Source organism: Entelurus aequoreus, linkage group LG02 (assembly GCF_033978785.1).
Source record: "Entelurus aequoreus isolate RoL-2023_Sb linkage group LG02, RoL_Eaeq_v1.1, whole genome shotgun sequence".
NCBI lineage: Eukaryota > Metazoa > Chordata > Actinopteri > Syngnathiformes > Syngnathidae > Entelurus > Entelurus aequoreus.
Window position 1 is genome coordinate 6,427,086 of NC_084732.1, and position 24,583 is coordinate 6,451,668.

General features: G+C 32.3%; 22 non-coding genes across 22 annotated transcripts; 5 read left to right on the forward strand and 17 right to left on the reverse strand.

Annotated features, from left to right (window-relative positions):
• Window positions 1–2,380: 2,380 nt before the first annotated feature.
• On the forward strand, window positions 2,381–2,487 carry trnal-caa (transfer RNA leucine (anticodon CAA)). The gene is made up of 2 exons: window positions 2,381–2,418; window positions 2,442–2,487. It is a non-coding gene; the product is annotated as a tRNA-Leu (tRNA).
• Window positions 2,488–3,456: 969 nt separating this feature from the next.
• Window positions 3,457–3,563, reverse strand: trnal-caa (transfer RNA leucine (anticodon CAA)). The gene is made up of 2 exons: window positions 3,526–3,563; window positions 3,457–3,502 (listed from the first exon to the last, which is right to left on the reverse strand). It is a non-coding gene; the product is annotated as a tRNA-Leu (tRNA).
• A 1,102-nt stretch (window positions 3,564–4,665) lies between these two features.
• On the forward strand, window positions 4,666–4,772 carry trnal-caa (transfer RNA leucine (anticodon CAA)). Its single transcript has 2 exons — window positions 4,666–4,703; window positions 4,727–4,772. It is a non-coding gene; the product is annotated as a tRNA-Leu (tRNA).
• A 1,110-nt stretch (window positions 4,773–5,882) lies between these two features.
• trnal-caa (transfer RNA leucine (anticodon CAA)) lies at window positions 5,883–5,989 on the forward strand. The gene is made up of 2 exons: window positions 5,883–5,920; window positions 5,944–5,989. It is a non-coding gene; the product is annotated as a tRNA-Leu (tRNA).
• Window positions 5,990–6,940: 951 nt separating this feature from the next.
• On the reverse strand, window positions 6,941–7,047 carry trnal-caa (transfer RNA leucine (anticodon CAA)). Its single transcript has 2 exons — window positions 7,010–7,047; window positions 6,941–6,986 (listed from the first exon to the last, which is right to left on the reverse strand). It is a non-coding gene; the product is annotated as a tRNA-Leu (tRNA).
• A 912-nt stretch (window positions 7,048–7,959) lies between these two features.
• On the reverse strand, window positions 7,960–8,066 carry trnal-caa (transfer RNA leucine (anticodon CAA)). The gene is made up of 2 exons: window positions 8,029–8,066; window positions 7,960–8,005 (listed from the first exon to the last, which is right to left on the reverse strand). It is a non-coding gene; the product is annotated as a tRNA-Leu (tRNA).
• A 181-nt stretch (window positions 8,067–8,247) lies between these two features.
• On the reverse strand, window positions 8,248–8,354 carry trnal-caa (transfer RNA leucine (anticodon CAA)). The gene is made up of 2 exons: window positions 8,317–8,354; window positions 8,248–8,293 (listed from the first exon to the last, which is right to left on the reverse strand). It is a non-coding gene; the product is annotated as a tRNA-Leu (tRNA).
• A 1,547-nt stretch (window positions 8,355–9,901) lies between these two features.
• On the reverse strand, window positions 9,902–10,008 carry trnal-caa (transfer RNA leucine (anticodon CAA)). Its single transcript has 2 exons — window positions 9,971–10,008; window positions 9,902–9,936 (listed from the first exon to the last, which is right to left on the reverse strand). It is a non-coding gene; the product is annotated as a tRNA-Leu (tRNA).
• An 838-nt stretch (window positions 10,009–10,846) lies between these two features.
• trnal-caa (transfer RNA leucine (anticodon CAA)) lies at window positions 10,847–10,953 on the reverse strand. Its single transcript has 2 exons — window positions 10,916–10,953; window positions 10,847–10,892 (listed from the first exon to the last, which is right to left on the reverse strand). It is a non-coding gene; the product is annotated as a tRNA-Leu (tRNA).
• A 948-nt stretch (window positions 10,954–11,901) lies between these two features.
• On the reverse strand, window positions 11,902–12,008 carry trnal-caa (transfer RNA leucine (anticodon CAA)). The gene is made up of 2 exons: window positions 11,971–12,008; window positions 11,902–11,947 (listed from the first exon to the last, which is right to left on the reverse strand). It is a non-coding gene; the product is annotated as a tRNA-Leu (tRNA).
• Window positions 12,009–13,144: 1,136 nt separating this feature from the next.
• On the forward strand, window positions 13,145–13,251 carry trnal-caa (transfer RNA leucine (anticodon CAA)). The gene is made up of 2 exons: window positions 13,145–13,182; window positions 13,206–13,251. It is a non-coding gene; the product is annotated as a tRNA-Leu (tRNA).
• A 963-nt stretch (window positions 13,252–14,214) lies between these two features.
• On the reverse strand, window positions 14,215–14,321 carry trnal-caa (transfer RNA leucine (anticodon CAA)). Its single transcript has 2 exons — window positions 14,284–14,321; window positions 14,215–14,260 (listed from the first exon to the last, which is right to left on the reverse strand). It is a non-coding gene; the product is annotated as a tRNA-Leu (tRNA).
• Window positions 14,322–15,380: 1,059 nt separating this feature from the next.
• trnal-caa (transfer RNA leucine (anticodon CAA)) lies at window positions 15,381–15,487 on the forward strand. The gene is made up of 2 exons: window positions 15,381–15,418; window positions 15,442–15,487. It is a non-coding gene; the product is annotated as a tRNA-Leu (tRNA).
• A 442-nt stretch (window positions 15,488–15,929) lies between these two features.
• trnal-caa (transfer RNA leucine (anticodon CAA)) lies at window positions 15,930–16,036 on the reverse strand. Its single transcript has 2 exons — window positions 15,999–16,036; window positions 15,930–15,975 (listed from the first exon to the last, which is right to left on the reverse strand). It is a non-coding gene; the product is annotated as a tRNA-Leu (tRNA).
• A 1,053-nt stretch (window positions 16,037–17,089) lies between these two features.
• On the reverse strand, window positions 17,090–17,196 carry trnal-caa (transfer RNA leucine (anticodon CAA)). The gene is made up of 2 exons: window positions 17,159–17,196; window positions 17,090–17,135 (listed from the first exon to the last, which is right to left on the reverse strand). It is a non-coding gene; the product is annotated as a tRNA-Leu (tRNA).
• A 1,592-nt stretch (window positions 17,197–18,788) lies between these two features.
• trnal-caa (transfer RNA leucine (anticodon CAA)) lies at window positions 18,789–18,895 on the reverse strand. The gene is made up of 2 exons: window positions 18,858–18,895; window positions 18,789–18,834 (listed from the first exon to the last, which is right to left on the reverse strand). It is a non-coding gene; the product is annotated as a tRNA-Leu (tRNA).
• Window positions 18,896–19,739: 844 nt separating this feature from the next.
• Window positions 19,740–19,846, reverse strand: trnal-caa (transfer RNA leucine (anticodon CAA)). The gene is made up of 2 exons: window positions 19,809–19,846; window positions 19,740–19,785 (listed from the first exon to the last, which is right to left on the reverse strand). It is a non-coding gene; the product is annotated as a tRNA-Leu (tRNA).
• Window positions 19,847–20,027: 181 nt separating this feature from the next.
• Window positions 20,028–20,134, reverse strand: trnal-caa (transfer RNA leucine (anticodon CAA)). The gene is made up of 2 exons: window positions 20,097–20,134; window positions 20,028–20,073 (listed from the first exon to the last, which is right to left on the reverse strand). It is a non-coding gene; the product is annotated as a tRNA-Leu (tRNA).
• Window positions 20,135–20,936: 802 nt separating this feature from the next.
• Window positions 20,937–21,043, reverse strand: trnal-caa (transfer RNA leucine (anticodon CAA)). The gene is made up of 2 exons: window positions 21,006–21,043; window positions 20,937–20,982 (listed from the first exon to the last, which is right to left on the reverse strand). It is a non-coding gene; the product is annotated as a tRNA-Leu (tRNA).
• Window positions 21,044–21,843: 800 nt separating this feature from the next.
• Window positions 21,844–21,950, reverse strand: trnal-caa (transfer RNA leucine (anticodon CAA)). Its single transcript has 2 exons — window positions 21,913–21,950; window positions 21,844–21,889 (listed from the first exon to the last, which is right to left on the reverse strand). It is a non-coding gene; the product is annotated as a tRNA-Leu (tRNA).
• Window positions 21,951–23,205: 1,255 nt separating this feature from the next.
• On the reverse strand, window positions 23,206–23,312 carry trnal-caa (transfer RNA leucine (anticodon CAA)). The gene is made up of 2 exons: window positions 23,275–23,312; window positions 23,206–23,251 (listed from the first exon to the last, which is right to left on the reverse strand). It is a non-coding gene; the product is annotated as a tRNA-Leu (tRNA).
• Window positions 23,313–23,686: 374 nt separating this feature from the next.
• On the reverse strand, window positions 23,687–23,793 carry trnal-caa (transfer RNA leucine (anticodon CAA)). The gene is made up of 2 exons: window positions 23,756–23,793; window positions 23,687–23,732 (listed from the first exon to the last, which is right to left on the reverse strand). It is a non-coding gene; the product is annotated as a tRNA-Leu (tRNA).
• Between the last annotated feature and the right edge of the window lie 790 nt (window positions 23,794–24,583).

Consider the following 24,583-nt stretch of genomic DNA (forward strand, 5'->3'; position numbering starts at 1 on the left):
CCTTGTCTTGGTTTAACTCTTATCTTACTGACAGGATGCAGTGTGTCTCCCATAACAATGTGACCTCGGACTATGTTAAGGTAACGTGCGGAGTTCCCCAGGGTTCAGTTCTTGGCCCTGCACTCTTTAGTATTTACATGCTGCCGCTAGGTGACATCATACGCAAGTACGGTGTTAGCTTTCACTGTTATGCTGATGACACCCAACTCTACATGCCCCTAAAGCTGACCAACACGCCGGATTGTAGTCAGCTGGAGGCGTGTCTTAATGAAATTAAACAATGGATGTCCGCTAACTTTTTGCAACTCAACGCTAAGAAAACGGAAATGCTGATTATCGGTCCTGCTCAACACCAACATCTATTTAATAATACCACCTTAACATTTGACAACCAAACAATTAAACAAGGCGACTCGGTAAAGAATCTGGGTATTATCTTCGACCCAACTCTCTCGTTTGAGTCACACATTAAGAGTGTTACTAAAACGGCCTTCTTTCATCTCCGTAATATCGCTAAAATTCGTTCCATTTTGTCCACAAGCGATGCTGAGATCATTATCCATGCGTTCGTTACATCTCGTCTCGATTACTGTAACGTATTATTTTCGGGCCTCCCTATGTCTAGCATTAAAAGATTACAGATGGTACAAAATGCGGCTGCTAGACTTTTGACAAAAACAAGAAAGTTTGATCATATTACGCCTATACTGGCTCACTTGCACTGGCTTCCTGTGCACCTAAGATGCGACTTTAAGGTTTTACTACTTACGTATAAAATACTACACGGTCAAGCTCCTGCCTATCTTGACGATTGTATTGTACCATATGTCCCGGCAAGAAATCTGCGTTCAAAGAACTCCGGCTTATTAGTGATTCCCAGAGCCCAAAAAAAAAAAAAAAAAAAAAAAAAAAAAAGTCTGCGGGCTATAGAGCGTTTTCTATTCGGGCCCCAATACTATGGAATGCCCTCCCGGTAAAAGTTAGAGATGCTACCTCAGTAGAAGCATTTAAGTCTCATCTTAAAACTCATTTGTATACTCTAGCCTTTAAATAGACTCCCTTTTTAGACCAGTTGATCTGCCGTTTCTTTTCTTTTCTTTTCTACTCTGCTCCGGGGTGGACCGCTAGCCTGTCCATCAGATGGGGACATCTCTACGCTGCTGACCCGTCTCCACTCGGGATGGTTCCCGCTGGCCCCACCATGGACTGGACTTTCGCTGATGTGTTGGACTTTCACAATATTATATCAGACCCACTCGACACCGAGGATGTCGTTGTGGCTTGTACAGCCCTTTGAGACACTAGTGATTTAGGGCTATATAAATAAACATTGATTGATTGATTGATTGATTTGAACCCACGCCTCCAACTGGAGACCAGAATTCCCAAGCAGGGAAGACGTGACCTTGAGTCTGGCGCCTTAGACCACTCGGCCATCCTGACATATGATAACAACCTATATGTATGACCTAGTAAACATGCAGCATCTACTACTACTACTACTACTTTTTATGTTTATTCCTGTTTTTATTAAGTTTTATTTAAGTTTTTACTTTTATTTCTGGTTTTCATTTTATTTGATGAAACGTTTTTATTTTTAATTAAAATCTTAGATTTTGGATGTTTTCCTTAGTTTTTTATTAAATTTGTAATTATTTATTCTTCTTTTTTTTAAAAATCTATTCTTATATTTTGATGTAATGTTAAACTCAAACCTCAAGTCAATATTAAAATGAACCCTCAAATGAAATTACTGTTAGCACATTTTAAATAACAATGTAATAATTACTAAAGTACAATTAAATAAAACACAACGTGTGTGTTTTTTATTTACTTTATTTGTATTTTCAATTCTATTTTTATTTTCAATTTTGTTTCTATATTTAATTTAATTTTTTTATTTAGCTTAATGCTACTGAAAATTAAATAAGCCTCAAAATGTATCCAACTTTCTGCTTCTGTTTTAATTTTTGTTTTTATTTTTATCAATGTTTTAATTCAAATTTTTACATTTATTTTTGTATTTTGTTTTTACCTTTAATAAATGTTTTGATTTTGATTAATAAATTTTAATTAATTAATTTAATTAAAAATGTTTATGTTTACTCCTGTTTTTAGCTTATATGTTATTTATTTTTTATTTTATTTTTTTTGTTTATTAGGTCACACATGTAAATTGAAGTAAACTAATTACTTCACATCAAATATTCCAATTTTAGGGGGAAATATTGAATATTTTTTATGTTTTCCAGAAAAACAAAGTTTTGGGGGGGTTTTTATGACAAAAAAGAAGATACAAACTAACCATAATAAACCAAAATCAAACAATCACTTACTGTACAAAGTCTGCTCTCAGTTGTTTATGTGCGGCTTCTTAACTGTCAGGATGGCCGAGTGGTCTAAGGCGCCAGACTCAAGGTCACACCTTCCCTGCTTGGGAATTCTGGTCTCCAGTTGGAGGCGTGGGTTCAAATCCCACTTCTGACACTGTGCTTTTGGGTTAAAGTTTAGAAAAGCTGCTTCTTGTCATATGCCAGAATTTCCCTGTCAATTTCTTTGTGATTGTTGTGTCCGAAAATATTTGAATTCGCAGCTTTTACCGAAAATTTTATGGAATGTTTTTATTTTTATTTTTTTTCAATTTCAATAATACGAGGGAATAATGAACAACAAATCAATGATTGAAGTCACAAGCTTGCAATCCTACAATTGTCTGTTTGTGGACAAGGAGACTACAGCCATGGAAGCACCATTCGAGGGAGTCAAATCGTAGATTAGGATGTTTGTTTTCCGCGAGCAGACAAAACAATGACTTGTCTGTTCTATTCGTCCATGCTGGGTGCTCTCATATTCAATTAAATTTTCCTTTTCAGCAAGCTTCTCCATGATGTGATCCATCTTGCGATTCAGTTTAGAAATCTCCACAGTCTGTGTTCCCACAGCCCGACCCAATCCTTCCATTGCGACGAACAGCCTTTGGGCTCCTTGAGTGGCTGCCATCGTCTTACGAATTTGACGATACACCAGAGCAATGCCCAGCCCAATCAGCAGGTGCCTCGCGATCACGGTTCCAAATAGGTAGATGTCGTCCACGTCCTCGATGGAAAGGACTGATTCTCCATTTATCCCAGGAATCTCGCACGCATGCAGCATCATCTACTACTACTACTACTACTACTACTACTACTACTACTACTACTACTACTACTACTACTAATATCCTAAAGGGTCCCACTCATAAAAGTGTTAAAATAAGTCATACATTTTTTTTTACTTTCAACTTTTAAATCGCTAAATTAACGTAAGATACATTTGTCGATTATAATTATTTTTAATATTTTTAATTATATTTATATTATATACACAACAAACACAAGGAAATAGACGGTGAAATTCTGACATATGACAGGAAGTTGCTCTTTTTTTCCGAACTTTAACTTGGCCCCAAAAGTTCAATGTCAGAAGTGGGATTTGAACCCACGCCTCCAAGTGGAGACCAGAATTCCCAAGCAGGGAAGGTGTGACCTTGAGTCTGGCGCCTTAGACCGCTCGGCCATCCTGACAGTTAACAAGCATACAAATCAACAACTGAGAGCAGACTTTGTACAGTAAGTGATCATTTTATTTTGGTTTATTATGGTTATTTTCCCCCAAAAGTGGAATATTTGATGTGAAGTAATTGGAGCCTTCAATAGGTCAATAATTTATAACAACATTGATTTTGATTCATTATTATTTTTTGAGCAATGACAGTTAAAAAAACCCCAAAAAAACCCACTAAAATTCTCTGGGATCCAAAAGGGTACCACTCATAAAAGTGTTAAAATAAGTCATACTTTTTTTTTTTAACTTTCAACTTTTAAATATCTAAATCAACGTAAGATCCACTTGTCGATTTTAAGTTTTTATATATTTTTTGTAATTTTTTTTACTCTTTTTTTGTCATTAATATATATCTTTTTTTTTTATGGCAAACACACAAAATATTCAATATTTTCCCCTAAAAGTGGAATATTTGATGTGGAGCCTTCAATATGTCAATAATTCATAACAACATTAATTTTGATTCATTATTATTTTTTGAGCAATGACAGTTTAAAAAAAAAAATCCGCAAAAATTCTCGGGGATCCAAAAGGGTCCCACCCATAAAAGTGTTAAAATAAGTCATACAACATTTTTTTATTTTAAATTTTAACATTTTAATTCGCTAGATCAACTTCAGATCCATTTGTCGATTACAAATTTTTATATTTTTTTTGTTTGATTAATTTTATTTTTCTCATTAAAAAAATGTTTTTTATGGCAAACACACAAAATATTCAATATTTTCCCCTAAAAGTGGAATATTGGATGTCAATAATTTATAACAACATTGATTTTGATTTATTACAATTTTTTGAGCATTGATGGTTCCAAAAAAATAAAAAATCACTCTAAAATTATCGGGGATCCAAAAGGGTCCCACTCAAAAAAGTGTTAAATTAAGTCATACATTTTTTTTGTCTTCCTTTCAGCTTTTAAATCTCTAGATCAACTTAAGATCCGTCCGTCCATTATAAGTTTTTGTAAATGAGAAACCATGAGATATTATCATCACACTTCAACATGTCTAACATGTAGATTCTGCCTGGTTACCAGGTCATACATGTAAATGGTTGTCATATGTTAGGATGGCCGAGCGGTCTAAGGCGCCAGACTCAAGGTCACACCTTCCCTGCTTGGGAATTCTGGTCTCCAGTTGGAGGCGTGGGTTCAAATCCCACTTCTGACATTGAACTTTTTGTGATGAAGAACAATGACTACTATAGATGGTTGTCAACAGTTGAAGATGGCTGAAGACTTTTCAAGTGTAAAACATACACGGAGAATGTCTGAAACTTGTGGACAGTAATAATTGTATCACTTTTGTGGAAAGTAATGAGAGAGTATAATGACTTTGTAAAAGTAATGTTCCAAACGGTGGTAAAGTAGTATACAAACATTTACACACACAGCAGCGTCTTGACTTCCTAGTCTATATATTTTTATTTCATCTTTTTTATACAGCATAAGACAATTCAGAACAGATTTCAAACTATAACTTTGCCCCAAAACTTCAATGTCAGAAGTGGGATTTGAACCCAATTTTGATGTAATGGTAAACTCAAACCTCAAATCAATATTAAAATGAACCCTCAAATGAAATTACTGTTAGCACATTTTAAATACTAATGCAATAATAACTAAAGTACAATTAAATAAAACACAAAGTGTGTGTTTTTTATTTACTTTATTTGTATTTTCAATTCTATTTTTTATTTTCAATTTTGTTTCTATATTTAATTAAATTTTTTTATTTAGCTTAATGCTACTGAAAATTAGATAAGCCTCAAAATGTATCCAACTTTTACCCTAACTTTGTGAAACTACTGCTACAAATTCAAACATTCTGTGTCACAACAATTCCCCCGAAAATCTGCTTCTGTTTTAATTTTTGTTTTTATTTTTATCAATGTTTTAATTCAAATTTTTACATTTATTTTTGTATTTTGTTTTTACCTTTAATAAATGTTTTGATTTTGATTAACACATTTTAATTAATGAATTTAATAAAAATGTTTTATGTTTACTCCTGTTTTTAGCTTTTATGTTTTATTTATTTATTTATTTTTTTTGTTTACTAGGTCACACATGTAAATTGAAGTAAACTAATTACTTCACATCAAATATTCCACTTTTAGGGGAAAATATTGAATATTTTTTATGTTTTCCAGAAAAACAAAGTTTTGGGGGGGTTTTTATGACAAAAAAGAAGATACAAACTAACCATAATAAACCAAAATAAAACAATCACTTACTGTACAAAGTCTGCTCTCAGTCGTTGATGTGCTACTTTTTAACTGTCAGGATGGCCGAGCGGTCTAAGGCGCCAGACTCAAGGTCACACCTTCCCTGCTTGGGAATTCTGGTCTCCAGTTGGAGGCGTGGGTTCAAATCCCACTTCTGACAATGTACTTTTGGGTTAAAGTTGAGAAAAGCTGCTTCCTGTCATATGCCAGAATTTCCCTGTCAATTTCTTTGTGATTGTTGTGTCCGAAAATATTTGAATTCGCAGCTTTTACCGAAAATTTTATGGAATGTGTTTTATTTATTTATTTTTTTCAATTTCAATAATATGAGGGAATAATGAACAACAAATCAATTATTGAAGTCACAAGCTTGCAATCCTACAATTGTCTGTTTGTGGACAAGGAGACTACAGCCATGGAAGCACCATTCGAGGGAGTCAAATCGTAGATTAGGATGTTTGTTTTCCGCGAGCAGACAAAACAATGACTTGTCTGTTCTATTTGTCTATGCTGGGTGCTCTCATATTCAATTCAATTTTCCTTTTCAGCAAGCTTCTCCATGATGTGATCCATCTTGCGATTCAGTTTAGAAATCGCCCCAGTCTGTGTTCCCACAGCCCGACCCAATCCTTCCATTGCGACGAACAGCCTTTGAGCTCCTTGAGTGGCTGCCATCGTCTTACGAATTTGACAATACACCAGAGCAATGCCCAGCCCAATCAGCAGGTGCCCCGCGGTCACGGTTCCAAATAGGTAGATGTCGTCCACGTCCTCGATGGAAAGGACTGAGAGGCACATGATTCTCCATTTATCCCAGGAGTCTCTCACGTACCCCGAAGCAATGGTTCCATCAGGGCAGCCAGGCTCCCCCGAACCTCTTTTCCTCGTCGAAAAGGTTTTGTCAATTGCGTCGAGAGTCCAGCTGATCATTTCCATTTCCGTTTAGATTTGAGGACAGCGCAAAGAAAGAGGCTTCAAAATAGTTCAGACAAGACAAAAACGAAAAGAGCAAGCGGGGAGAAGAAGGGAGCGGAAAAAAATGCGACCGCCCTCACCAGAGGCAAGACAGAAAGACAATTCAGAAGAAGTTTCAAACTATAACTTTGCCCAATGTCAGAAGTGGGATTTGAACCCACGCCTCCAACTGGAGACCAGAATTCCCAAGCAGGGAAGGTGTGACCTTGAGTCTGGCGCCTTAGACCACTCGGCCATCCTGACACGACAGGTACTAAATCTCTAGATCAACTTCAGATCCATGTGTCGATTATATTATGTTATGTATATATATATATATATAGGGTTATGTGTATATATATATATATATATATTTTTTTTTTTAAATTTATATATATATATATATATATATATATATATATATATATATATATATATATATATATATATATATATACATATATATACATATATATATATATATATATATATATATATATATATATATATATATATATATATATATATATATATATATATATATATATGTAAATGTATATATATATATAAATATATATATATATATATTTCATTTTATTTTTTTTATTCAATTTTTGTCGTACATTTTTTTTTTTTAATGGCAAACATAAAAAATATGCAGTATTTTCCCCTAAAAGTGGAATATTTGATGTGAAGTAATTGGAGCCTTCAATAGGTCAATAATTCATAACAACATTGATTTTGATTCAGTATTATTTTTTGAGCAATGACAGCCTAACCCTATACATTTTTTTTTTTACTTTCAACTTTTAAATCGCAAAGTCAACTTAAGATCCATGTGTCGATAATACGTTTTTGTATATTTTTTTGCTTTTTTAATTCTATTTTTGTCATAAAAAAATTGTTTCTGGTGTCGAGTGTCTACTTTTAAGTGTGTGCGGTATCAAATAAGTAAAACATCAATACAGTATTTGTTTTCCTTTTTTTGTTAAAATTCTGTACTTTTTCAGATCAAGTTTAAAAAGAACACCTAAAACATTGGGAACAAATTCCTGAAATGACATTTTGATATAAAGTTAGGACACAACAAACACAAAGAAAATGACGGCGCAATTCTAGCATATGACAGGAAGTTGCTCTTATTTTCCAAACTTTGATTTTGCCCCAAAAGAACAGTGTCAGAAGTGGGATTTGAACCCACGCCTCCAACTGGAGACCAGAATTCCCAAGCAGGGAAGGTGTGACCTTGAGTCTGGCGCCTTAGACCACTCGGCCATCCTGACATGTGACTGTGGTGTCAAAATGTGGATGGTTCGTCAGAAAGTTCCAGCGTGTGCAGCTAGTTAACAACATGAAGAAGCTAACTAAATATGACAGGAAGCTGCATTTTAGCTCAGCTGTGTTTGTTATGTGCTTTTGCTGCCACCTAGTGTCTACTTTTCAGACTGTCTGGCAAAAGGACAGTGTCAGAAGTGGGATTTGAACCCACGCCTCCAACTGGAGACCAGAATTCCCAAGCAGGGAAGGTGTGACCTTGAGTCTGGCGCCTTAGACCACTCGGCCATCCTGACATGTGACAACATACACGTACTGTACAATATCTGCTCTCAGTTGCAATAAAACTATTCTGATTCTGATTCTGATATGTATATATATATATTTTTAATGTTATGTTTTTTTAATTTTTTTTTTAATATTCCATCCAAATCATTGCAAATTTTGACACAACTTTCTGTAAAAACTGCTGCGAATTGAAGTATTTTAGGACACAACAAACACAAAAAAATAGACGGTGAAATTCTGACATATGACAGGAAGTTGCTCTTATTTTCTAAACTTTAACTTGGCCCCAAAAGTTCAATGTCAGAAGTGGGATTTGAACCCACGCCTCCAACTAGAGACCAGAATTCCCAAGCAGGGAAGGTGTGACCTTGAGTTTGTATGACCTAGTAAACATGCAGCATCTACTACTACTACTACTACTACTTTTTATGTTTATTCCTGTTTTTATTAAGTTCTTTATTTATGTTTTAATTTTAATTTTTACTTTTATTTCTGGTTTTCATTTTATTTTATGAAACGTTTTTATTTTTAATTAAAATCTTAGATTTTGGATGTTTTCCTTAGTTTTTTATTAAATTTGTAATTATTTATTCTTCTTTAAAAAAAAAATCTATTCTTATATTTTGATGAAATGTTAAACTCAAACCTCAAGTCAATATTAAAATGAACCCTCAAATGAAATTACTGTTAGCACATTTTAAATAACAATGTAATAATTACTAAAGTACAATTAAATAAAACACAACGTGTGTGTTTTTTATTTACTTTATTTGTATTTTCAATTCTATTTTTATTTTCAATTTTGTTTCTATATTTAATTTAATTTTTTTATTTAGCTTAATGCTACTGAAGATTAAATAAGCCTCAAAATGTATCCAACTTTCTGCTTCTGTTTTAATTTTTGTTTTTATTTTTATCAATGTTTTAATTCAAATTTTTACATTTATTTTTGTATTTTGTTTTTACCTTTAATAAATGTTTTGATTTTGATTAATACATTTTAATTAATTAATTTAATTAAAAATGTTTATGTTTACTCCTGTTTTTAGCTTATATGTTATTTATTTTTTATTTTATTTTTTTTGTTTATTAGGTCACACATGTAAATTAAAGTAAACTAATTACTTCACATCAAATATTCCACTTTTGGGGCCAAAAGTGGAATATTGGATGTCAGTAATTTATAACAACATTGATTTTGATTTATTACAATTTTTTGAGCAATCTTGATTTGTTATTCATTATTCCCTCATAGTAGTAGTAGTAGTAGTGGTAGTGTGTTTACATGTTGTTTGCTGTGTGATGTTGTCTCTTCCTATTTCAGGGCTATTCAACTACATCATGAAGAGGGCCACAGTTTCAAGAGCCAAACACTCAGGGGCCGCACATCAAAATGTGGTTGTTTCGTCAGAAAGTTCCAGCGCGTGCAGCTAGTTAACAACATGAAGAAGCTAACTAAATATGACATGAAGCTGCATTTTAGCTCAGCTGTGTTTGTTATGTGCTTTTGCTGCCACCTAGTGTCTACTTTTCAGTCTGTGCGGCAAAAGGACAGTGTCAGAAGTGGGATTTGAACCCACGCCTCCAACTGGAGACCATAATTCCCAAGCAGGGAAGGTGTGACCTTGAGTCTGGCGCCTTAGACCGCTCGGCCATCCTGACATGTGGCCCCCTTTAAAATATAGACAGTTTAGAAAATTAAAAAATCACACTAAAATGCTCGGGGATCCAAAAGGGTCCCACTCATAAAAGTGTTAAAATAAATTATTATTATTTTTTTTACTTTTAACATTTAACTTCTCTAGATCAACTTCAAATCCATTTTTATTGATTATAAGTTTTTATATATATTTTATTTATTTTTTATTTTATTTTTGTCATAGAAAAGATAGTTTTTTATGGCAAACACACAAACTATGCAATATTTTCCCCTAAAAGTGGAATATTTGATGTGAAGTAATTGGAGTCTTCAATAGGTCAATAATTCATAACAACATTTATTATGATTCATTATTATTTATTTAGCAATGATAGTTAAAAAAAATTAAATAAAAAATCACTCTAAAATTCTTAGGGATCCAAAAGGGTCCCACTCATAAAAGTGTTAAAATAATTGATTTTTTTTTTTTTACTTTCAACTTTTAAATTTCTAAATCAATTTAAGATATACGTGTCGATTATAAATATTTTTTTGTTTTTTTAATTATATTTTTGTCATACCAAAATAGTTTCTAGTGTCGAGTGTCTACTTTTAAGTATGTGCAGTATAAAGTAAGTAAAACATCAATAGAGTATTTGTTTTCCTTTTTTTGTTAAAATTCTGTGCTTTTTCAGATCAAGTTTAAAAAGAACACCTAAAACATTGGGAACAAATTCCTAAAATTAAATTTTGATTTAAAATTAGGACACAACAAACACAAAGAAAATGAGGGCGCAATTCTATCATATGACAGGAAGTTGCTCTTATTTTCCAAACTTTGATTTTGCCCCAAAAGCACAGTGTCAGAAGTGAGATTTGAACCCACGCCTCCAACTGGAGACCAGAATTCCCAAGCAGGGAAGGTGTGACCTTGAGTCTGGCGCCTTAGACCACTCGGCCATCCTGACATGTATGACCTAGTAAACATGCAGCATCTACTACTACTACTACTACTTTTTATGTTTATTCCTGTTTTTATTAAGTTCTTTATTTATGTTTTAATTTTAATTTTTACTTTTATTTCTGGTTTTCATTTTATTTCATGAAATGTTTTTATTTTTAATTAAAATCTTAGATTTTGGATGTTTTCCTTAGTTTTTTATTAAATTTGTAATTATTTCTTCTTCTTTTTTTTTAAATCTATTTTTATATTTTGATGTAATGGTAAACTCGAACCTCAAGTCAATATTAAAATGAACCCTCAAATGAAATTACTGTTAGCACATTTTAAATAATAATGTAATAATAATTAAAGTACAATTAAATAAAACACAAAGTGTGTGCTTTTTATTTACTTTATTTGTATTTTCAATTCTATTATTATTTTCAATTTTGTTTCTATATTTAATTTAACTTTTTTTATTTAGCTTACTGCTACTGAAAATTAAATAAGCCTCAAAATGTATCCGACTTTCTGCTTCTGTTTTAATTTTTGTTTTTATTTGTATTAATGTTTTAATTCAAATTTTTACATTTATTTTTGTATTTTGTTTTTGCCTTTAATAAATATTTTGATTTTGATTAATACATTTTAATTAATTAATTTAATAAAAAATGTTTATGTTTACTCCTGTTTTTAGCTTATATGTTATTTATGTTTTATTTTAATTTTTTTGTTCACTAGGTCACACATGTAAATTGAAGTAAACTAATTACTTCACATCAAATATTCCACTTTTAGGGGGAAATATTGAATATTTTTTATGTTTTCCAGAAAAACTAAGTTTTGGGGGGGTTTTATGACAAAAAAGAAGATACAAACTAACCATAATAAACTAAAATAAAACAATCACTTACTGTACAAAGTCTGCTCTCAGTTGTTGATGTGCAACTATAACTTGGCCCCAAAAGTTCAATGTCAGAAGTGGGATTTGAACCCACGCCTCCAACTGGAGACCAGAATTCCCAAGCAGGGAAGGTGTGACCTTGAGTCTGGCGCCTTAGACCACTCGGTCATCCTGACAGTTAAGAAGCAGCACATCAACAACTGAGAGCAGACTTTGTACAGTAAGTGATTGTTTTATTTTGGTTTATTATGGTTAGTTTGTATCTTCTTTTTTGTCATAAAAAACCCCCCAAAACTGAGTTTCTTCTGCCAAAAGTGGAATATTTGATGTGAAGTAATTGGAGCTTTCAATGGGTCAGTAATTCATTATTTTTTTTTTTAGCAATGACAGTTAAAAAATAAATAAAATAAATCACACTAAAATTCTCGGGGATCCAAAAGGGTCCCACCCAGAGAAGTGTTCAAATAAGTCATACATTATTTATTTTTTTAACTTTTAACATTTAAATATGTAGATCAAGTTCAGATCCATTTGTCGATTATAAGTTTTTATCTAGTTTTTTGTTTGTTTAATTCTATTGTTGTCATTAGAAAAATAGTTTTTTATGGCAAACACACAAACTATGCAATATTTCCCCCTAAAAGTGGAATATTTGATGTGAAGTAATTGGAGCCTTTTATTAGGTCAATAAATCATAACAACATTAATTTTTATTCATTTCTTATTTTTTGAGCAATTAAAGTTTAAAAAAAATAAATAAAAATAAGTCATACATTTTTTTTTACTTTAAACTTTTAAATCTCTAAATCAACTTAAGATCCATTTATTGATTATAAGTTTATATATATATATATATATATATATATATATATATATATATATATATATATATATATATATATATATATATATATATATATATTTTATTTTTTATTTTTTTATTTATTTTATTTTTTTAAATTTATTTTTTGTCATAAAAAAAGAAGTTTTTTTTTATGGCAAACACATAAAATATGCAATATTTCCCCCTAAAAGTGGAATATTTAAACTATCATTGCTCAAAAAATAATAATGAATCATAATACTTGTTGTAATGAATTATTGACATATTGAAGGCTCCAATTACTTCACATCAAATATTCCCCTTTTAGGGGAAAATATTGAATATTTTTTGTGTTTTCCAGAAAAACTAAGTTTTGGGGGGGTTTTTATGACAAAAAAGAAGATACAAACTAACCAAAATAAACCAAAATAAAACAATCACTTACTGTACAAAGTCTGCTCTCAGTTGTTGATGTGCTGCTTCTTAACTGTCAGGATGGCCGAGCGGTCTAAGGCGCCAGACTCAAGGTCACACCTTCCCTGCTTGGGAATTCTGGTCTCCAGTTGGAGGCGTGGGTTCAAATCCCATTTCTGACAATGTACTTTTGGGTTAAAGTTGAGAAAAGCTGCTTCCTGCCATATGCCAGAATTTCCCTGTCAATTTCTTTGTGATTGTTTTGTCCGAAAATATTTGAATTCGCAGCTTTTACCGAAAATTTTAAGGAATGTTTTTTTATTTTTTTTATTTTTTTCAATTTCAATAATATGAGGGAATAATGAACAACAAATCAATGATTGAAGTCACAAGCTTGCAATCCTACAATTGTCTGTTTGTGGACAAGGAGACTACAGCCATGGAAGCACCATTCGAGGGAGTCAAATCGTAGATTAGGATGTTTGTTTTCCGCGAGCAGACAAAACAATGACTTGTCTGTTCTATTCGTCCATGCTGGGTGCTCTCATATTCAATTCAATTTTCCTTTTCAGCAAGCTTCTCCATGATGTGATCCATCTTGCGATTCAGTTCAGAAATCGCCCTAGACTGTGATCCCACAGCCCTGCCCAAACCATCCATTGCGACGAACAGCCTTTGGGCTCCTTGAGTGGCTGCCATCGTCTTACGAATTTGACGATACACCAGAGCAATGCCCAGCCCAATCAGCAGGTGCCCCGCGATCACGGTTCCAAATAGGTAGATGTCGTCCACGTCCTCGATGGAAAGGACTGAGAGGCACATGATTCTCCATTTATCCCAGGAATCTCTCACGCATGCAGCATCTACTACTACTACTACTACTACTACTACTACTACTACTACTAATATCCAAAAGGGTCCCACTCATAAAAGTGTTGAAATAAGTCATATATATTTTTTTACTTTCAACTTTTAAATCGCTAAATTAACTTAATATACATTTGTCGATTATAAGTTTTTAAAATATTTTTAATTATATTTATATTATATACACAACAAACACAAAGAAATTGATGGTGAAATTCTGACATATGACAGGAAGTTGCTCTTTTTTTCCAAACTGTAACTGTGCCCCAAAAGTTCAATGTCAGAAGTGGGATTTGAACCCACGCCTCCAACTGGAGACCAGAATTCCCAAGCAGGGAAGGTGTGACCTTGAGTCTGGCGCCTTAGACCGCTCGGCCATCCTGACAGCTAACATGCATACAAGTCAACAACTGAGAGCAGACTTTGTACAGTAAGTAAACGTTTTATTTTGGTTTATTATGGTTATTTTCCCCTAAACGTGGAATATTTGATGCGAAGTAATTGGAGCCTTCAATAGGTCAATCATTTATAACAACATTGATTTTGATTCATTATTATTTTTTGAGCAATGACAGTTAAAAAAAACAAAAAAAAAAACACTAAAATTCTTGGGGATCCAAAAGGGTCCCACTCATAAAAGTGTTAAAATAAGTCATACTTTTTTTTTTTAACTTTCAACTTTTAAATATCTAAATCAACTTAAGATCCATTTGTCGATTTTAAGTTTTTATATATTTTTTGTAATTTTTTTTACTCTTTTTTTGTCATTAATATATATCTTTTTTTTTTATGGCAAACACACAAAATATTCAATATTTTCCCCTAAAAGTGGAATATTTGATGTGGAGCCTTCAATGTGTCAATAATTCATAACAACATTAATTTTGATTCATTATTATTTTTTGAGCAATGACAGTTTAAAAAAAAAACATCCGCAAAAATTCTCGGGGATCCAAAGGGGTCCCACTCATAAAAGTGTTGAAATAAGTCATACATTATTTTTTTTATTTAAAATTTTAACATTTAAATCGTTAGATCAACTTCAGATCCATTTGTCGATTACAAGTTTTTATATATTTTTTGTTTGATTAATTTTATTTTTTTCATTAAAACAATTTGTTTTTTATGGCAAACACACAAAATATTCAATATTTCCCCCTAAAAGTGGAATATTGGATGTCAATAATTTATAACAACATTGATTTTGATTTATTACAATTTTTTGAGCATTGATGGTTCCAAAAAAAAAAAAAATCACTCTAAAATTATCGGGGATCCAAAAGGGTCCCACTCAAAAAAGTGTTAAAATAAGTCATACATTTTTTTTTCTTCCTTTATAAGTTTTTGTAAATGAGAAACCATGAGATATTATCATCACACTTCAACATGTCTAACATGTAGATGCTGCCTGTTTACCAGGTCATACATGTAAGCTGTTGTACATGTCAGGATGGCCGAGTGGTCTAAGGCGCCAGACTCAAGGTCACACCTTCCCTGCTTGGGAATTCTGGTCTCCAGTTGGAGGCGTGGGTTCAAATCCCACTTCTGACACTGAAGTTTTAGGGCAAAGTTTGAAATCTGAATTCTCTTACCCTGAGATTGAATGGCTGTAGTCTCCTTGTCTACAAACAGGATATTGTAGTATTGAAACCTTGTCACTTCCTTGATCTGTTATTCATTATTCCCTCATAGTAGTAGTAGTAGTAGTGGTAGTGTGTTTACATGTTGTTTGCTGTGTGATGTTGTCTCTTCCTATTTCAGGGCTATTCAACTACATCATGAAGAGGGCCACAGTTCCAAGAGCCAAACACTCAGGGGCCGCACATCAAAATGTGGATGTTTTGTCAGAAAGTTCCAGCGTGTGCAGCTAGTTAACAACATGAAGAAGCTAACTAAATATGACATGAAGCTGCATTTTAGCTCAGCTGTGTTTGTTATGTGCTTTTGCTGCCACCTAGTGTCTACTTTTCAGTCTGTGTGGCAAAAGAAGAAGTGTCAGAAGTGGGATTTGAACCCACGCCTCCTACTGGAGACCAGAATTCCCAAGCAGGGAAGGTGTGACCTTGAGTCTGGCGCCTTAGACCGCTCGGCCATCCTGACATGTGACCACCTTTAGAATATAGACCGTTTAAAAAATTTAAAAAATCACACTAAAATTCTCGGGGATCCAAAAGGGTCCCACTCATAAAAGTGTTAAAATAAGTCAAAAATTATTATTATTATTTTTTACTTTTAACATTTAACTTCTCTAGATCAACTTCAAATCCATTTTTATTGATTATAAGTTTTTATATATATTTTATTTATTTTTTATTTTATTTTTGTCATATATATTATTATATATATATATATAATATTTGATGTGAAGTAATTGGAGTCTTCAATAGGTCAATAATTCATAACAACATTTATTATGATTCATTAGTATTTATTTAGCAATGATAGTTAAAAAAAATCACTCTAAAATTCTTAGGGATCCAAAAGGGTCCCACTCATAAAAGTGTTAAAATAATTGATAATTTTTTTTTTACTTTCAACTTTTAAATTGCTCAATCAATTTAAGATATACGTGTCGATTATAAATATTTTTTTGTTTTTTTAATTATATTTTTGTCATACAAAAATAGTTTCTAGTGTCGAGTGTCTACTTTTAAGTATGTGCAGTATAAAGTAAGTAAAACATCAATACAGTATTTGTTTTCCTTTTTTTGTTAAAATTCTGTGCTTTTTCAGATCAAGTTTAAAAAGAACACCTAAAACATTGGGAACAAATTCCTAAAATGACATTTTGATATAAAGTTAGGACACAACAAACACAAAGAAAATGACGGCGCAATTCTATCATATGACAGGAAGTTGCTCTTATTTTCCAAACTTTGATTTTGCCCCAAAAGTTCAATTTCAGAAGTGGGATTTGAACCCACGCCTCCAACTGGAGACCAGAATTCCCAAGCAGGGAAGGTGTGACCTTGAGTCTGGCGCCTTAGCTAAATTAACTTAACATACATTTGTCGATTAACATTTTTTAAAAATATTTTTAGTTATATTTATATTATATACACAAAAAACACAAAGAAATAGACAGTGAAATTCTGACATATGACAGGAAGTTGCTCTTATTTTCCAAACTTGAGCTTGGCCCCAAAAGTTGGATGTCAGAAGTGGGATTTGAACCCACGCCTCCAACTGGAGACCAGAATTCCCAAGCAGGGAAGGTGTGACCTTGAGTCTGGCGCCTTAGACCACTCGGCCATCCTGACAGTTAAGTAGCAATAAATCAAAAACTGAGAGCAGACTTTGTACAGTAAGTGATCGTTTTATTTCGGTGTAATATGGTTATTTCCCCCTAAAAGTGGAATATTTGATGTGAAGTAATTGGAGCCTTCAATTGGTCAATAATTTATAACAACATTGATTTTGATTCATTATTATATTTTGAGCAATGACAGTTAAAAAACCCCCAAAAAAACCCACTAAAATTCTCAGGGATCCAAAAGGGTCCCACTCATAAAAGTGTTAAAATAAGTAATATTTTTTTTTTTTTTACTTTCAACTTTTAAATATCTCAATCAACTTAAGATCCATTTGTCGATTTTAAGTTTTTATATATTTTTTGTAATTTTTTTTACTCTTTTTTTGTCATTAATTTTTTTTTTTTTTTTATGGCAAACACACAAAATATTCAATATTTTCCCCTAAAAGTGGAATATTTGATGTGGAGCCTTCAATATGTCAATAATTCATAACAACATTAATTTTGATTCATTATTATTTTTTGAGCAATGACAGTTTAAAAAAAAAATTCCGCAAAAATTCTCGGGGATCCAAAAGGGTCCCACTCATAAAAGTGTTAAAATAAGTCATACAACATTTTTTTATTTTAAATTTTAACATTTTAAATCTCTAGATCAACTTCAGATCCATTTGTCGATTACAAGTTTTTATATATTTTTTGTTTGATTAATTTTATTTTTCTCATTAAAAAAATGTGTTTTTTATGACAAACACACAATATATTCAATATTTTCCCCTAAAAGTGGAATATTGGATGTCAGTAATTTATAACAACATTGATTTTGATTTATTACAATTTTTTGAGCAATGATGTTTCCAAAAAAAAAAAAATCACTGTAAAATTATCGGGGATCCAAAAGGGTCCCACTCAAAAAAGTGTTAAAATAAGTCATACATTTTTTTTTCTTCCTTTCAGCTTTTAAATCTCTAGATCATCTTAAGATCCGTCCGTCGATTATAAGTTTTTGTAAATGAGAAACCATGAGATATTATCATCACACTTCAACATGTCAAACATGTAGATGCTGCATGTTTACCAGGTCATACATGTAAGCTGTTGTCATATGTCAGGATGGCCGAGTGGTCTAAGGCGCCAGACTCAAGGTCACACCTTCCCTGCGTGGGAATTCTGGTCTCCAGTTGGAGGCGTGGGTTCAAATCCCACTGAAGTTTTAGGGCAAAGTTTGAAATCTGAATTCTCTTACCCTGAGATTGAATGGCTGTAGTCTCCTTGTCTACAAACAGGATATCGTAGTATTGAAACCTTGTCACTTCCTTGATCTGTTATTCATTATTCCCTCATAGTAGTAGTAGTAGTAGTGGTAGTGTGTTTACATGTTGTTTGCTGTGTGATGTTGTCTCTTCCTATTTCAGGGCTATTCAACTACATCATGAAGAGGGCCACAGTTTCAAGAGCCAAACACTCAGGGGCCGCACATCAAAATGTGGATGTTTAACTAAATATGACAAGAAGCTGCATTTTAGCTCAGCTGTGTTTGTTATGTGCTTTTGCTGCCACCTAGTGTCTACTTTTCAGTCTGTGGGGCAAAAGAAGAAGTGTCAGAAGTGGGATTTGAACCCACGCCTCCAACTGGAGACCAGAATTCCCAAGCAGGGAAGGTGTGACCTTGAGTCTGGCGCCTTAGACCGCTCGGCCATCCTGACATGTGACCACTTTTAAAATATAGACCGTTTAAAAAATTAAAAAATCACACTAAAATTCTCGGGGATCCAAAATGGTCCCACTCATAAAAGTGTTAAAATAAGTCAAAAATTATTATTATTTTTTTTACTTTTAACATTTAACTTCTCTAGATCAACTTCAAATCCATTTTTATTGATTATAAGTTTTTATATATATTTTATTTATTTTTTATTTTGTTTTTGTCATAGAAAAGATAGTTTTTTATGGCAAACACACAAACTATGCAATATTTTCCCCTAAAAGTGGAATATTTGATGTGAAGTAATTGGAGCCTTCAATAGGTCAATAATTCATAACAACATTTATTATGATTCATTATTATTTATTTAGCAATCATAGTTAAAAAAAAAAAAAAAAAAATCACTCTAAAATTCTTAGGGATCCAAAAGGGTCCCACTCATAAAAGTGTTAAAATAATTGATACTTTTTTTTTAACTTTCAACTTTTAAATTGCTAAATCAATTTAAGATATACCTGTCGATTATAAATATTTTTTTGTTTTTTTAATTATATTTTTGTCATACAAAAATAGTTTCTAGTGTCGAGTGTCTACTTTTAAGTATGTGCAGTATAAAGTAAGTAAAACATCAATACAGTATTTGTTTTCCTTTTTTTGTTAAAATTCTGTGCTTTTTCAGATCAAATTTAAAAAGAACACCTAAAACATTGGGAACAAATTCCTAAAATGACATTTTGATATAAAATTAGGACACAACAAACACAAAGAAAATGAGGGCGCAATTCTATCATATGACAGGAAGTTGCTCTTATTTTCCAAAATTTGATTTTGCCCCAGAAGTTCAATGTCAGAAGTGGGATTTGAACCCACGCCTCCAACTGGAGACCAGAATTCCCAAGCAGGGAAGGTGTGACCTTGAGTCTGGCGCCTTAGACCACTCGGCCATCCTGACATACGACTGTGGTGTCAAAATGTGGATGTTTCGTCATAAAGTTCCAGCGTGTGCAGCTAGTTAACAACATGAAGAAGCTAACTAAATATGACAGGAAGCTGCATTTTAGCTCAGCTGTGTTTGTTATGTGCTTTTGCTGCCACCTAGTGTCTACTTTTCAGACTGTGTGGCAAAAGGACAATGTCAGAAGTGGGATTTGAACCCACGCCTCCAACTGGAGACCAGAATTCCCAAGCAGGGAGGGTGTGACCTTGAGTCTGGCGCCTTAGACCGCTCGGCCATCCTGACAGTTAACATGCATACAAATCAACAACTGAGAGCAGACTTTGTACAGTAAGTGATCATTTTATTTTGGTTTATTATGGTTATTTTCCCCCAAAAGTGGAATATTTGATGTGAAGTAATTGGAGCCTTCAATAGGTCAATAATTTATAACAACATTGATTTTGATTCATTATTATTTTTTGAGCAATGACAGTTAAAAAAAAACCCAAAAACCCCACTAAAATTCTCTGGGATCCAAAAGGGTACCACTCATAAAAGTGTTAAAATAAGTCATACTTTTTTTTTTTTAACTTTCAACTTTTAAATATCTAAATCAACTTAAGATCCACTTGTCGATTTTAAGTTTTTATATATTTAAAATGTTTTTTCTTTACTCTTTTTTTGTCATTAATATTTTTTTTTTTTTTATTGCAAACACACAAAATATTCAATATTTTCCCCTAAAAGTGGAATATTTGATGTGGAGCCTTCAATATGTCAATAATTCATAACAACATTAATTTTGATTCATTGTTATTTTTTGAGCATTGACAGTTTAAAAAAAAAATTCCGCAAAAATTCTCGGGGATCCAAAAGGGTCCCACTCATAAAAGTGTTAAAATAAGTCATACATTTTTTTTTACTTTCAACTTTTCAATCGCTAAATTAACTTAAGATACATTTGTCAATTATACGTTTTTTAAATATTTTTAATTATATTTATATTATATACACAACAAACACAAATAAATTGACGGTGAAATTCTGACATATGACAGGAAGTTGGTCTTATTTTCCAAACTATAACTGTGCCCCAAAAGGTCAATGTCAGAAGTGGGATTTGAACCCACGCCTCCAACTGGAGACCAGAATTCCCAAGCAGGGAAGGTGTGACCTTGAGTCTGGCGCCTTAGACCACTCGGCCATCCTGACAGTTAACATGCATACAAATCAACAACTGAGAGCAGACTTTGTACAGTAAGTGATCGTTTTATTTTGGTTTACTATGGTTATTTCCCCCTAAAAGTGGAATATTTGATGTGAAGTAATTGGAGCCTTCAATAGGTCAATAATTTATAACAACATTGATTTTGATTCATTATTATTTTTTGAGCAATGACAGTTAAAAAAACCCAAAAAAAACCCCACTAAAATTCTCGGGGATCCAAAAGGGTCCCACTCATAAAAGTGTTAAAATAAGTCATACATTTTTTTTTTTACTTTCAACTTTTAAATATCTAAATCAACTTAAGATCCATTTGTCGATTTTAAGTTTTTATATTTTTTATTTATTTTTTTTTTACTCTTTTTTTGTCATTAATTTTTTTTATTTTTATTGCAAACACACAAAATATTCAATATTTTCCCCTAAAAGTGGAATATTTGATGTGGAGCCTTCAATATGTCAATAATTCATAACAACATTAATTTTGATTCATTGTTATTTTTTGAGCAATGACAGTTTAAAAAAAAAATTCCGCAAAAATTCTCGGGGATCCAAAAGGGTCCCACTCATAAAAGTGTTAAAATAAGTCATACATTTTTTTTTACTTTCAACTTTTCAATCGCTAAATTAACTTAAGATACATTTGTCAATTATACGTTTTTTAAATATTTTTAATTATATTTATATTATATACACAACAAACACAAAGAAATTGACGGTGAAATTCTGACATATGACAGGAAGTTGGTCTTATTTTCCAAACTATAACTGTGCCCCAAAAGGTCAATGTCAGAAGTGGGATTTGAACCCACGCCTCCAACTGGAGACCAGAATTCCCAAGCAGGGAAGGTGCAACCTTGAGTCTGGCGCCTTAGACCACTCGGCCATCCTGACAGTTAACATGCATACAAATCAACAACTGAGAGCAGACTTTGTACAGTAAGTGATAGTTTTATTTTGGTTTACTATGGTTATTTCCCCCTAAAAGTGGAATATTTGATGTGAAGTAATTGGAGCCTTCAATAGGTCAATAATTGACAACAACATTGATTTTGATTCATTATTTTTTTTTTAAAAAAACCCACTAAAATTCTCGGGGATCCAAAAGGGTCCCACTCATAAAAGTGTTAAAATAAGTCATACATTTTTTTTTTTAACTTTCAACTTTTAAATATCTAAATCAACTTAAGATCCATTTGTCGATTTTAAGTTTTTATATCTTTTTTGTAATTTTTTTTACTCTTTTTTTGTCATTAATATATATCTTTTTTTTTTATGGCAAACACACAAAATATTCAATATTTTCCCCTAAAAGTGGAATATTTGATGTGGAGCCTTCAATATGTCAATAATTCATAACAACATTAATTTTGATTCATTATTATTTTTTGAGCAATGACAGTTTAAAAAAAAAAATCTGCAAAAATTCTCGGGGATCCAAAAGGGTCCCACTCATAAAAGTGTTAAAATAAGTCATACAACATTTTTTTATTTTAAATTTTAACATTTTAATTCGCTAGATCAACTTCAGATCCATTTGTCGATTACAAATTTTTATATATTTTTTGTTTGATTAATTTCATTTTTCTCATTAAAAAAATGTTTTTTATGGCAAACACACAAAATATTCAATATTTTCTCCTAAAAGTGGAATATAGGATGTCAATAATTTATAACAACATTGATTTTGATTTATTACAATTTTTTGAGCATTGATGGTTCCAAAAAAAAAAAAAATCACTCTAAAATTATTATTTTCCAGCGTGTGCAGCTAGTTAACAACATGAAGAAGCTAACTAAATATGACATGAAGCTGCATTTTAGCTCAGCTGTGTTTGTTATGTGCTTTTGCTGCCACCTAGTGTCTACTTTTCAGACTGTGTGGCAAAAGGACAGTGTCAGAAGTGGGATTTGAACCCACGCCTCCAACTGGAGACCAGAAATCCCAAGCAGGGAAGGTGTGACCTTGAGTCTGGCGCCTTAGCTAAATTAACTTAAGATACATTTGTCGATTATAAGTTTTTTAAATATTTTAAATTATATTTATATTATATAAACAACAAACACAAAGAAATAGACAGTATAATTCTGACATATGACAGGAAGTTGCTCTTATTTTCCAAACTTTAGCTTGGCCCCAAAAGTTCAATGTCAGAAGTGGGATTTGAACCCACGCCTCCAACTGGAGACCAGAATTCCCAAGCAGGGAAGGTGTGACCTTGAGTCTGGCGCCTTAGACCGCTCGGCCATCCTGACATATGACAATATTCACTTACTGTACAATATCTGCTCTCAGTTGCAATAAAACTATTCTGATTCTGATTCTGATATATATATATATATATATATATATATATATATATATATATATATATATATATATATATATATATATATATATATATATATATATATATATATATATATATATATATATATATTTATTTTTTATTTTTTTTAAAATATTCCATCCAAATCATTGCAATTTTTGACACAACTTTCTGTAAAAACTGCTGCGAATTGAAGTATTTTAGGACACAACAAACACAAAGAAATAGACGGGGAAATTCTGACATATGACAGGAAGTTGGTCTTCTTTTCCAAACATTAACTTTGCCCCAAAAGCTCAATGTCAGAAGTGGGATTTGAACCCACGCCTCCAACTGGAGACCAGAATTCCCAAGCAGGGGAGGTCTGACCTTGAGTCTGGCGCCTTAGACCGCTCGGCCATCCTGACATATGGCTGTAGTCTCCTTGTCCACAAACAAGATATTGTAGTATTGAAACCTTGTCACTTCCTTGATTTGTTATTCATTATTCCCTCATAGTAGTAGTAGTAGTAGTGGTAGTGTGTTTACATGTTGTTTGCTGTGTGATGTTGTCTCTTCCTATTTCAGGGCTATTCAACTACATCATGAAGAGGGCCACAGTTTCAAGAGCCAAACACTCAGGGGCCGCACATCAAAATGTGGATGTTTAACTAAATATGACATGAAGCTGCATTTTAGCTCAGCTGTGTTTGTTATGTGCTTTTGCTGCCACCTAGTGTCTACTTTTCAGTCTGTGCGGCAAAAGGTCAATGTCAGAAGTGGGATTTGAACCCACGCCTCCAACTGGAGACCAGAATAATTTATAACAACATTAATTTTGATCCATTATTATTTTTTCAGCAATGACAGTTAAAAAAAAAAAAATCACACTAAAATTCTCGGGGATCCAAAAGGGTCCCACTCACAAAAGTGTTAAAATAATTCATGCATTTTTTTTTTACTTTCAACTTTTAAATCTGTAAATCAACTTAAGTTCCATTTGTCGATTTTCAGTTTCAATATTTTTTTTGTTTTTTAATTCTATTTTTGTCATTAAATTTATTTATTTTTGGATGGAAAACACACAAAATATGCAATATTTCCCCCTAAAAGTGGAATATTTGATTTGAAGTAATTGGAGCCTTCAATATGTCAATAATTTATACTAACATTGATTTTGATTCATTATTATTTTTTGAGCAATGACAGTTTAAAAAA